The 10,503-nt window shown below is 36.8% G+C and overlaps 1 pseudogene; it reads left to right on the forward strand.

The window, feature by feature from the left end:
* Window positions 1-1,146: 1,146 nt before the first annotated feature.
* LOC104100187 (phylloplanin-like) lies at window positions 1,147-1,991 on the forward strand (annotated as a pseudogene).
* The last annotated feature ends 8,512 nt before the right edge of the window (window positions 1,992-10,503 follow it).

The raw sequence follows: 10,503 nt of genomic DNA on the forward strand, positions 1-10,503 counted from the left end.
GCCTGATTGTGAGGATATTGATACTATAGCACGTGAGTTGTCTGTGCAGTTATAGCACTTGGGCTGAAGGAGCCCTTACGGAGTCTGTACACACCCCTAGTGAGTGCAAGTGCTGAGTGTCGAGTGCTGAGTGCTGAGTGTCGAGTGATTGTGAGGATTGAGTGACTGTGAGGACTGAGTAGCTTTGAGGACTGAGTGACCGGGAGGATTGAGTGAATTGATACTTTGAGAGTATACATATGGTTTTATCACAGGGTCGCATTGCATTTGGCATGCACACTTGACATACATGCATAGAGACGTATTTTTCCTCATGCTATACGATATCATGTCATTCATAACTTCTCACACATATTGACATATGGGTATAGAGATGAATTTTACACTTGCTATCTGGAAAGAAAATGAAACATCTTATTTGCTGTTGAAAGGATTTTTGGGAAAAATTATAGTTTTCAAACTTACTTACATTTTAGCAAATATTAGATAAAAGACTTGGGTTTTCATTGATATATTTGAAAAGTGGAACTATTTTCCGGAACTATGAATAAGCTGTGCATTTTATCTTCCAGTAATTTCTCTTATTACAAGCTTTACGTTGTTATGAATTGTTGTTCGCTACTGGTGTTGGACCCGACCTTTGTTGCAGCTCGTCACTACTTTTAACCTAATATTAGGTTTGTTACTTATTGAGTACATGGGGTCGGTTGTACTCATACTATACTTTTGCACCTTGCGTGTAGATGTTGGTTGATGATGTTACTGTGTTGGATGGGAGCTGGATTTGAAGATGTACCTGCGTTCCGGTTGTAGCTGTCTCTTGTTCATGGTAGCCTTAGATTATTAAAAATCTATTTATGTACCTTTCGAATAGATGATGTATTTATTTCATACTATCTTTGTAAATTCTAATTTTAGAAGCTCATGATTTGTACTATCAGTCCTTGGGAAATGTATAGGATTCAGATATTTTCTTTTATTTATAGTTTCATAAAATTTTATTGAAATTGGATAGATGTTAATTGGCATACCTAGCGAGTTGGGTTAGGTGCCATTACGACTAGTTGGATTTTGGGTCATGACAATGATATACTATAAATTGGTCATGCACGCACCGTAATTGGGCAACACAATTTCTTACAGCAATAACTATCACATATCAAAATAACTGCCATGGCTCCATCAAAACATTTCTTGATTTTCCTTTTGGCTGCATTAATCGCAACCCCCATTGCAGTTGCCCAACTTATTTCAATACGTATAAGTGGGGTGGTATTTTGCCGCGTTAACGGCACTTTAGATGTCATCAACGGACTCACCCCCTGCCCCCCCCTCCCCCCAAGGTTTTCCTAGTAAGTTTGTTATTTTGTTAAAATTTAGGCAGATTTCTTGATTTGAAGTCTAAGAGAAATAACACTGCATCTATTATTCCTTTCATAACAATGGGTGAGGATGATATAAACTTAGAGTAACTTGAGTCGAATAAATTCAACACTCACAGTCATAAGATGCATATGGCCCCATCATAAGACGTTTCTGCATGTTGAACTGTATGATCATTTTATCTAAAAGTCTAAAAAGTGTGAGATAATATATTTTTATTTACATAATTTATTTTATTTTCAACATGTAAGCTAAAATGCAAGGTCGAACTATTTGCATAAATAATATTAATATCATTTAACTTTACAGATGTATCAATGCAATTGCGGTGTGGAGCAAGAAATATGGTATGAAGTACAATAACAAATGGATCAGGAGTATTTTCCTTGGTGGTGGATCCTCGTGTAAATACTTTTCCATTACTATTGTCCAACTGCCATTTAGTAGTTGCAAATCCACTCTCAACATGTAATGCGAGCTTACTATCTGTTGGGCTTTTGGCGTCATCCTTGAGCCTTCTAAATATCGGTATTGGCAGTGTCGTAGGTGTTATTATTGTCAGTCTAGGTCCTACTAGTTTTTTACTTAATCTTAACCTTATTTTATAGTGAATGAGCTAGCCTGCTAGTGCTTAATTTGTACTACTACTACTATGCATTATCTAGTTAACCTTCTTGGCCAGCTGCTTACTACATGAATAAGGACGGTTGTTTCTACTAGTGGATAAAGTGCAAATAATATTCGCAAGTTTTATATTGGAGACATCTAATAGTATTGCGTGTGTTTTAATTTTTTTATAGCTTTGTCTTATTTATTACCCCTTCTTATTTTTGGTTTCATACATACGGCAATGACTCAAGAATGAGCTTCGACCTAATGGATCTACATAATAAGGACATATGAAATAAGAATGAAGGGACATAAAAAAAGAATATAGTAAAAGCGGGATAAGATAATATTAATGAAGATACTGTAAGATGATAATGTCGATCAAACGATAAGATAATAAATACTAATAAAAATAACTAATAAAAAAAATTAATATCATATTCAAAGTTATATAATGATGGGACCCAATAAAGTATCTGATAATGTATAATACCCCAAATAGGGGTATCATGCTTGGTGGGATTAATGAGAAAGAAGGCATATATTATTAGTTCTATTAATATTTTCTCTAGGGAAGGGAAAATGAAAGTTTATCTCACAACCCAAATTCCAACATATCGTGATGATGCCTATTACATTACTAGGAAAGACGAAAATCACATAATAACTACACATTTTAAATTAAAAACATAATTTAATAGGTCTAATAGTGAAATGTTTTATAAATAACTGATAAAAATAACTGCAACTCAACAACAATAATCCCAAAATCCTAGTGTCAGCAAGCACATGAGCTACTAATGTCAACATAGTCTAAAACTCTAGTATAACTATCTGAGAAGATAGAACAGTACCTCGAGGTCTCCGAACAGGTACTATCACCACTCAAAGTGTAGAGTGTAGTGTGAGTACAACCGACCCGATATACTCATTAAGTAAGATGACTAACTTTAGGCTGAAAGTAGTGACAAGCTAAGAAAGATACAGTCCGAATAAAAATGACGACAACACTAATATAACAAGATAATGACACTAATAACTCAGAGAAGTTCCATATTCAACTTGCACATAGTATATAAATTTAGGCATGCTTTCAAGTTCAACAATTTAAGCTCAACACTTATAAAATATGCCAAGTACAACTAGTATATGCCTACACTATGTGCAAGTTGCATATGCCTACATGTCAAACATGTATGTCAAATGCAATGCATCATAGTGATAATCCCAGGTACTTACACTCTAAGAGTAATTAATATGTCTATCTCAAACTCGTACTCATCACACATAATCACTCATCATTGTACGGTACTTGCGCTAACTGCTGGTATGTCACACTCTAGAAGGGCGAATCCTACCCAAGAGTTAATATAAAGTCAATATGGCCTGCTGCGGCGTGCAACCCAATCTAATAATAATAAATAAGCTAATGAGGTCTGTTGCGGTGTGTAGGCCGATCCATAATAATAATAATAATAATAATAATAATAATAATAAATATAAAGCCAATATGGCATGTTGCGACATGTAACCCGATCCACAATATCACACACAACACAGCTCTCACGCCCTAACTTAGTCATCAATCTCTCCAGTCTCACGGGCTCACATATCTTATACCACTCAACCCAAATAATAACATGATGTAATCGTGAATGATAACTGATACTGAGATATATTATGCAAATGAATGAATATGACTGAGTACATAATTGCAACTTAAGTGAGTAACTCAACAATAGAAATAACCTCACTGGATCCCAACAGAATAAGCACATAGACTTAGCAGGATTTCTAATATGATTCGCAACTCAATTACTCTAACACGTAGAAATTACACAGATAGAAACAAGACTAGATAACTACACAGTATCACAAAATCAACCAAATCATAATTACCACGATGCACGTCCACACGTTCTCACGACCCTAGTTTCCCTCTGTATGATGTCATGATGGAACCTAGTCTATACGACTAGCTAAGCCTAACAGTTAATGAACACTTGGCATAAATAATTAACAAAATACAAAAAACAAAGCTGAATATCTGATATAAACTTCCAAAATCAGAATCCACAATAATACACTCCCCAAGACCGGTGGAACTGAGTCATAATCTCTAGAGAGTGAAACTATAATATAATACATCACTATTTGAAAAAAAATACACAGTAATTAAGGATAAGGGAAGGTGACTCTGAGGCTTCGGGACGTCGAAAAGGCATACCTTGTGTAATGACCCAGCCAGTCGTTTTGAGTATTTTAGCCCTGATTCCCTATTTATTAACACATCTATGTTGTATTGTTGTTATGTGACTTTTGGGGTAGTTGGTTTTGGTTTCGGGTGAGTTTCAGAGTGAAATGGAACATATAGTCCCAAAGTTGGAAGTTAAGTTGAAGGAATTGACCGTTGTTTGGTTTTTGTGTAAACGACTCCAAAATGGAGTTTTGACGGTTCCAATAGCTTTGTATGGTGATTTTGGACTTAGGAGCATGTCCGGATATTGATTAGGAGGTCCGTAGGTCGTTTCGTCTTGAATTGGCAAAATTTAGAAAGTTGAAAGTTTGGAAGATTGAGAAGTTTAACTAGGAGTTGACTTTATAGATATCAGGGTCGAATAAGTTGTAATCGGTCCGTCATGTAATTTATGACTTGTGTGCAAAATTTGATGTCAATCGGAGTTGTTTTGGTATGATTCGGCGTTAGTTTTCGAAGTCGGATGTTCATAGTTTCATTAAGATTGAATTGGGTTTCGATTCATAGAATCGATGTTGTTTGATGTGATTTTTGGCCTCGAGTAGGTCCGTTATGTGTTATGGAACTTGTTGGTATATTCAGACGGGTTCCGAGTGTCCCGAGTGTGAGTCAGATTAAAATTGGATCATTTTTGGACTTGATTGATATGTTGAAGCTGCTGGTTTTCTGTTCAGGTTTCCTTATATGCGTTCGCGAAGGTTCTATTGTGATCGCGTAGAGTCATAAGCGACTACTGGGATTTTTCTCTTCGCGTTCACGAAGGTAAGGGTGCGATCGCGAAGTTTGCTGAGCTTGTTAATCGCTTACTTTTTGTTTCTCTTTAAAGATTGCAACTTTATTGTTTGGAATAGATTCATATAGCTTGTACTTGTGTTATGAAGTTATTTTGGCTAGATTCGAGCCATTCAGAGTTGGATAATCACGGGAAAAGCTTTCTAGTAGATTGAGGTAGAGTATTTTGAGGTAGGTATCTTGCCTAACGTTGTGTGGGAGAATTACCCCTTAGAATTGGTGTTGTTTTGTGATATTTTGATATGTGGAAGCCGTGTACGCAAGGTGAAGAGTACGTACACGGTATAATGTGGTAATTGACCGGGTTTAGATATGTAGATTCCTTTAATGTTTTTAATTGAGTTGCCATAATATGTTATACTCATCATCATTAGTCTATCTTCACATGCTTTACTTGACATCGTTAATACTTATCTTACACTTACTTGCTAATTGTCTTTACATGTTTAGTTCAAGTTATTGTTCTCTATTTTCCTTATTCATTATTTAACCATTGAGTTCCTTATTTGAAGTTGTTATTTCATGGAATATCTTATTGTTGAATTTGGTATTGAGTTATAAAGGCCGTGATTCACATTGAGACAAAGTGGTAAATTTGTTGAAATACTATTCTTGTGAGTCATTCACTTTCGGTTGTTATTTTTTAGACTCTTGTAGATATTGTGGTAGCCATGTGCTATTTATTGTGGAAATACTATTATTTTTTACTTCTTTGGCAACTTGTGATATTGAGCACTTGAGGTGTGGTTTGTGATACGTTGTGATATTGATACGCATGCGGTGGTATAAGGATTGGGAGTTGAAACGCATGCTGTAAGATAAGGTGGGATTGATATGCGTGTTACTAGTAGGAGAACTAAGAGTCCTACACCAAACCCTCGCCCGAACCCTCAGATCGCGTAAAACAACATCCAAACTAAGAGTCCTACCCCAAACTAAATCGAATCAACTTATGAACTTCAAGTTCTTCCAACTTACTCCAAACGCACTGAATCATATTTAACTACACAAAATTTAAAGAACTTGAAAACCATTAATTAGCGAATTTCAATATTAAGCGCCAAAACGCATCCGGGTGATCCGAAACCCGATCAGAACACACGCCCAAGTCCAAAATTATCATACGAACCTATTAGCACCATGAAAATTAGGGAACATGGATTTGGAATGCAAAATAACTGGTCGGGTCATTACATTCTTCAAATCAATTTTCAAGGTAATCTTAGCAGTGACAACTTTCATATTCATGACTTCGAGGATAATTTATTGGATGTCAATTGCATCATCACTAGCCCTTATAAGGAAACTAACTTGATATGGTTGATGAATATGGTTGATGAATAAAAGTTATTCGCTATGTTTTTATTATCATTTTAATTGAATATAAATTTAAACTTTATTGTTTATATTGACAACTGTCACGCCCCCAACCTGAAGAGTCCGACACCGGGTGCCATACTCGGCCTAAGCGTACCACTCTATAACTGTGAACTCTAGAGGGGTAACCCTCAACTTAGGCCAATGAGGCCATATTTTGAATCATCTGAAAATAATATCTCTCTCATATGAGGGTTAAACCTACCCAAAAGCTGATATATATAAATGTTCAGGATGACGAAGCCGCCATGAAAATCTACTGATATACAAATATACAGGACTCGTCTACAAGCATTTAGAGATGACTATATCATGGTCGGGATAGGGCCTTGACCTACCCATCAACCTGTATAAGAATATGGACTCCAAGGTCTAGACCTGCTAACTTCGATGAAGTGGATCTTACCAACCAAGCTGATGTTTGACTCTATCTGCTAGGAGGGTCTGTCCAACTGTCAATCAGGACCTGCAGGCATGAAATGCAGCATCCCCGCAAAAAGGGACATCAGTATGAAATGATGTACCGAGTATGGAAGACAATAAAATAACTGAAAGCTGCAATTGAACTGATAATATAATACCTGAAAGTAACTGGGTGTTAAAGATAATCCGAAGATATGAGTACCTGCTGTTACTGACTCAACGCTCTCAATATAGTAAGTAAAAATAGATGTTCGGCCCTATAAGGCACGGTATGTGTAACTGATCTGCCGTAGTGGGTTCTCTCGTAGGCACTCGGCCATACTAGACTATGTATCTCGGCCATTCTGGGCTCGCTCATAGGTGCTCGGCCACAGTAGGCTTGGTATATAACTTACCATCTAATCAGAGGTTGCCCAATAGGGGCCTGCCTAACGATTATAGCTTGGTGGTGGTAAAAATACTGTAAAACAGTATATATATATAGACATTATACCCTCTTGACTAAAAGAAGATAATACTTAACTGAATAGAAAGTCCCAAGAAGGGAGAAAACTGTAACTTCCGAGACTAGGATAATGTGAACAAATTAAGGAATACGAACTTCTCTTTATGTTTTATTATCAAACTCATGTAGTTACGGGATCATGCCAAAATGAAGGAAAGGCTTAGCCATAACATACCCTATCACAATCATTCCAATGAACAAGTTGAACTCGCCTTTTTGCACCTTAATCTACAACAACGATAATAATACTATCATTAAGTTACGAAAGGTACAACTATCGCACAACGAACAACAAACTTACTGTGTATTAAAATGGGGAGCATCTCCCCTATACTCATTACTTCCTCCAAATTCAAGATAACACCAAAAACACAAGAAAAAAATAATAACAACATATGTACATTATTTTCCAACCTTATATACACCACAAAATACGACAAAATTGCCCAATATACCCCAATCTCTTCAACCACAAAACGACCACTGTAGTAGTGTCAAACAGCCTGAAAATCTTACGACGAACGAGAAGCCCACCACCCTCAATTTATGCGGTGTTTCTCCGCAATATTTCTCCTCCAAAACACCCTTAATCAGTAGCAAAACATGCAATCCAACAGAAACATAAAATAGTCCGCTACAAGTGAATAACTCGAACTCACGGCTTCCGATCACCGTCCCGTGAGTTATTACAATTATAGAACGACTTTCAATACATCTCCAGCAGAAAGAATGTATGAAAGAGAGTAGAAAATGTACCTTATTTGTTGAATAACCGAGCTCCTATCTTGGTTATTCAAAGTCAATGGTTTTCCTTTAACAAGAAGTTGAAAAGGAGAGAAATTCAATTAGGGTTTGTGTGAAATTTTTTGGGAGGGTGTTTGCAGGGGTTTAGGTATGGTTATTTTGCCCTCTTATCAGTGTATTCTATGAAATAAATAGGCATTTAAAAGTTCTTTTTGGACGACCCTAACTGGCCCATTTTTGGATATATATAATCCTCTCATTTAAGCAAGTAGGTGACACACCTACTTGTCACCGTCCCGTGAGTTATTACAATTATAGAACGAATTTCCATACATCTCCAGCAGAAACAATGGATGAAATAGAGCAGAAAACTTACCTTATTTGTTAAATAACCCAGTTCCTATCTTAGTTATTCAAAGTCAATGTTTTTCCTCCAACTAGAAGTTGAAAAGGAGAGAAATTCAATTAGGGTTTGTGTGCAATTTTTGGGAGGGTGTTTGCAGGGGTTTAGGTCTGGTTATTGTGCCCTATTATCAGTGTATAATATGAAATAAATAGGCCTTTTAAAAGTTCTCTTTGGATGACCCTAACTAGCCCATATAATCCTCTCATTTAAGCAAGTAGGTGACACACCTACTTGTCACCTACCAGTCTGCATTGTCTCACAGAAACGCACATATCTCTTTACTCCGATGTCGTATTGTCAAATGGTTTAATGCATTATATAATAGACTCATATATATTACATTTTTTGGGTGGAACATATCGTAACTGTAAGTATATTGGGAGTAAATTACAGTTAAATTTGACCAAAAGTTTAGTAAAACTTATGAATGTAACATGTGATGACTTTCATCGACTTTATTTCCACAACTCGCTTGACTAAAATAACTCATAACATAACCTTCTTATGATGTTAAGAACCCTAGTCTCACTCCAAAGGTATGGGTTATAACATTCCCAACTTATCGACTTTCGATGAAATATTATTTTCTTCAATTCCTTAGCTTCTAAACCTTCCAACTCTCTTTGTACTTGTTGTTCATGATCTTCAATATACGTAACATGCGAGGTAACGTGATAACTTACTTTATATACTTCCAAAGATGATCTCATTTTGGTCTTACATTAGTTTACTTACGACACGCTTGGACGTACTAAAATATGCGGTGTAACATCATTCCCCCCTTAGGAACATTCATCCTCGAATTTTAACTCTTAAAGACGTTGGAAAATTTTGCAGAAGTCTCCTCCATAAACTAGATTAAAACAAACCTACACGTAGCCAAAAAACATACTATACATGCCTCACATGGCCAATGTCTATAAATAGCAACATTTGGCCATACACATCCATCAATTATAAATAATTAAAGTAAAAAATAAGAGCTTACCTGATGACCTACTAGCCTGAATAGAGTTGTGCTGAAGTATTCCATCTCGAGCAATATCTTCAATTCGAAATAAGTGGGGATATTTAGACTTCATTTCTCCCTCCTCTTCCCACGTCATCTTTTCCACATTCTTTTGTCTCCATAAAACTTTCACGGAGGCTACCACATTATTTCGTAGCTTGCAGATTTGTCGGTCTAGGATGGCAACCAGAACTGCCTCGTACGATAAGTCCTCTGTTATCTATATATCATCAATGGACACCACTCGGGTAGGATTCCCAATGCACTTTCATAGCATAGATACATGAAAAAATGGGTGGACATACTTCAATTCCTAGGGCAAATCTAACTCATAAGTTACTCGGCCCAATCCAACCCCGAACTCTAAGTCACATCGCTGCACGTCAGAATATGACTTTTAACGACTCTGAGTTGTCAACAATCGCTCATGTATAAGCTTCACTTTCTCTACGGCTTGCTGAACTAGGTCTGGCCCATGTAACCCATATTCTCCAACATCAAACCATCCTATAGGAGATCTGCATTTACGGCAATACAAAGCCTCGTACAGAGCCATCTGGATACTGGAGTGGTAACTATTATTATATGCAAACTTGATAACAGGTAGATGTTTATCCCAACTTCTTTCAAAATCCAACACACATGCTCATAACATATCCTTTAGCATACGAATTGTGCACTCGGCTTGTCCATCAGTCTGTGGATGAAAAGTTGTGCTGTGATTCACTTGAGTCCCTAGACCTCTCTGAAATGACCTGGAGGTCATGGGTCGGATAATACCTCTCGTGCTTCCTTAACTACCTTGAAACATACGCAATTACCTTCTCATATTGCATTAGGACATATCCTAACCCTACACCCGAGACATCACAATACACGGTATAACCCTCTGGACCTTCTAGAAGTGTTAGAAGTGGCGCTGAGGTCAACTTGTTCCTAAGCTCTTGAAAACTCTGCTCGCAAGCCTATATCCAGTGAAACTTAGCTGCTTTCCAAGT

Source organism: Nicotiana tomentosiformis, chromosome 9 (genome assembly GCF_000390325.3).
Source record: "Nicotiana tomentosiformis chromosome 9, ASM39032v3, whole genome shotgun sequence".
NCBI classification, from domain to species: Eukaryota; Viridiplantae; Streptophyta; class Magnoliopsida; order Solanales; family Solanaceae; genus Nicotiana; species Nicotiana tomentosiformis.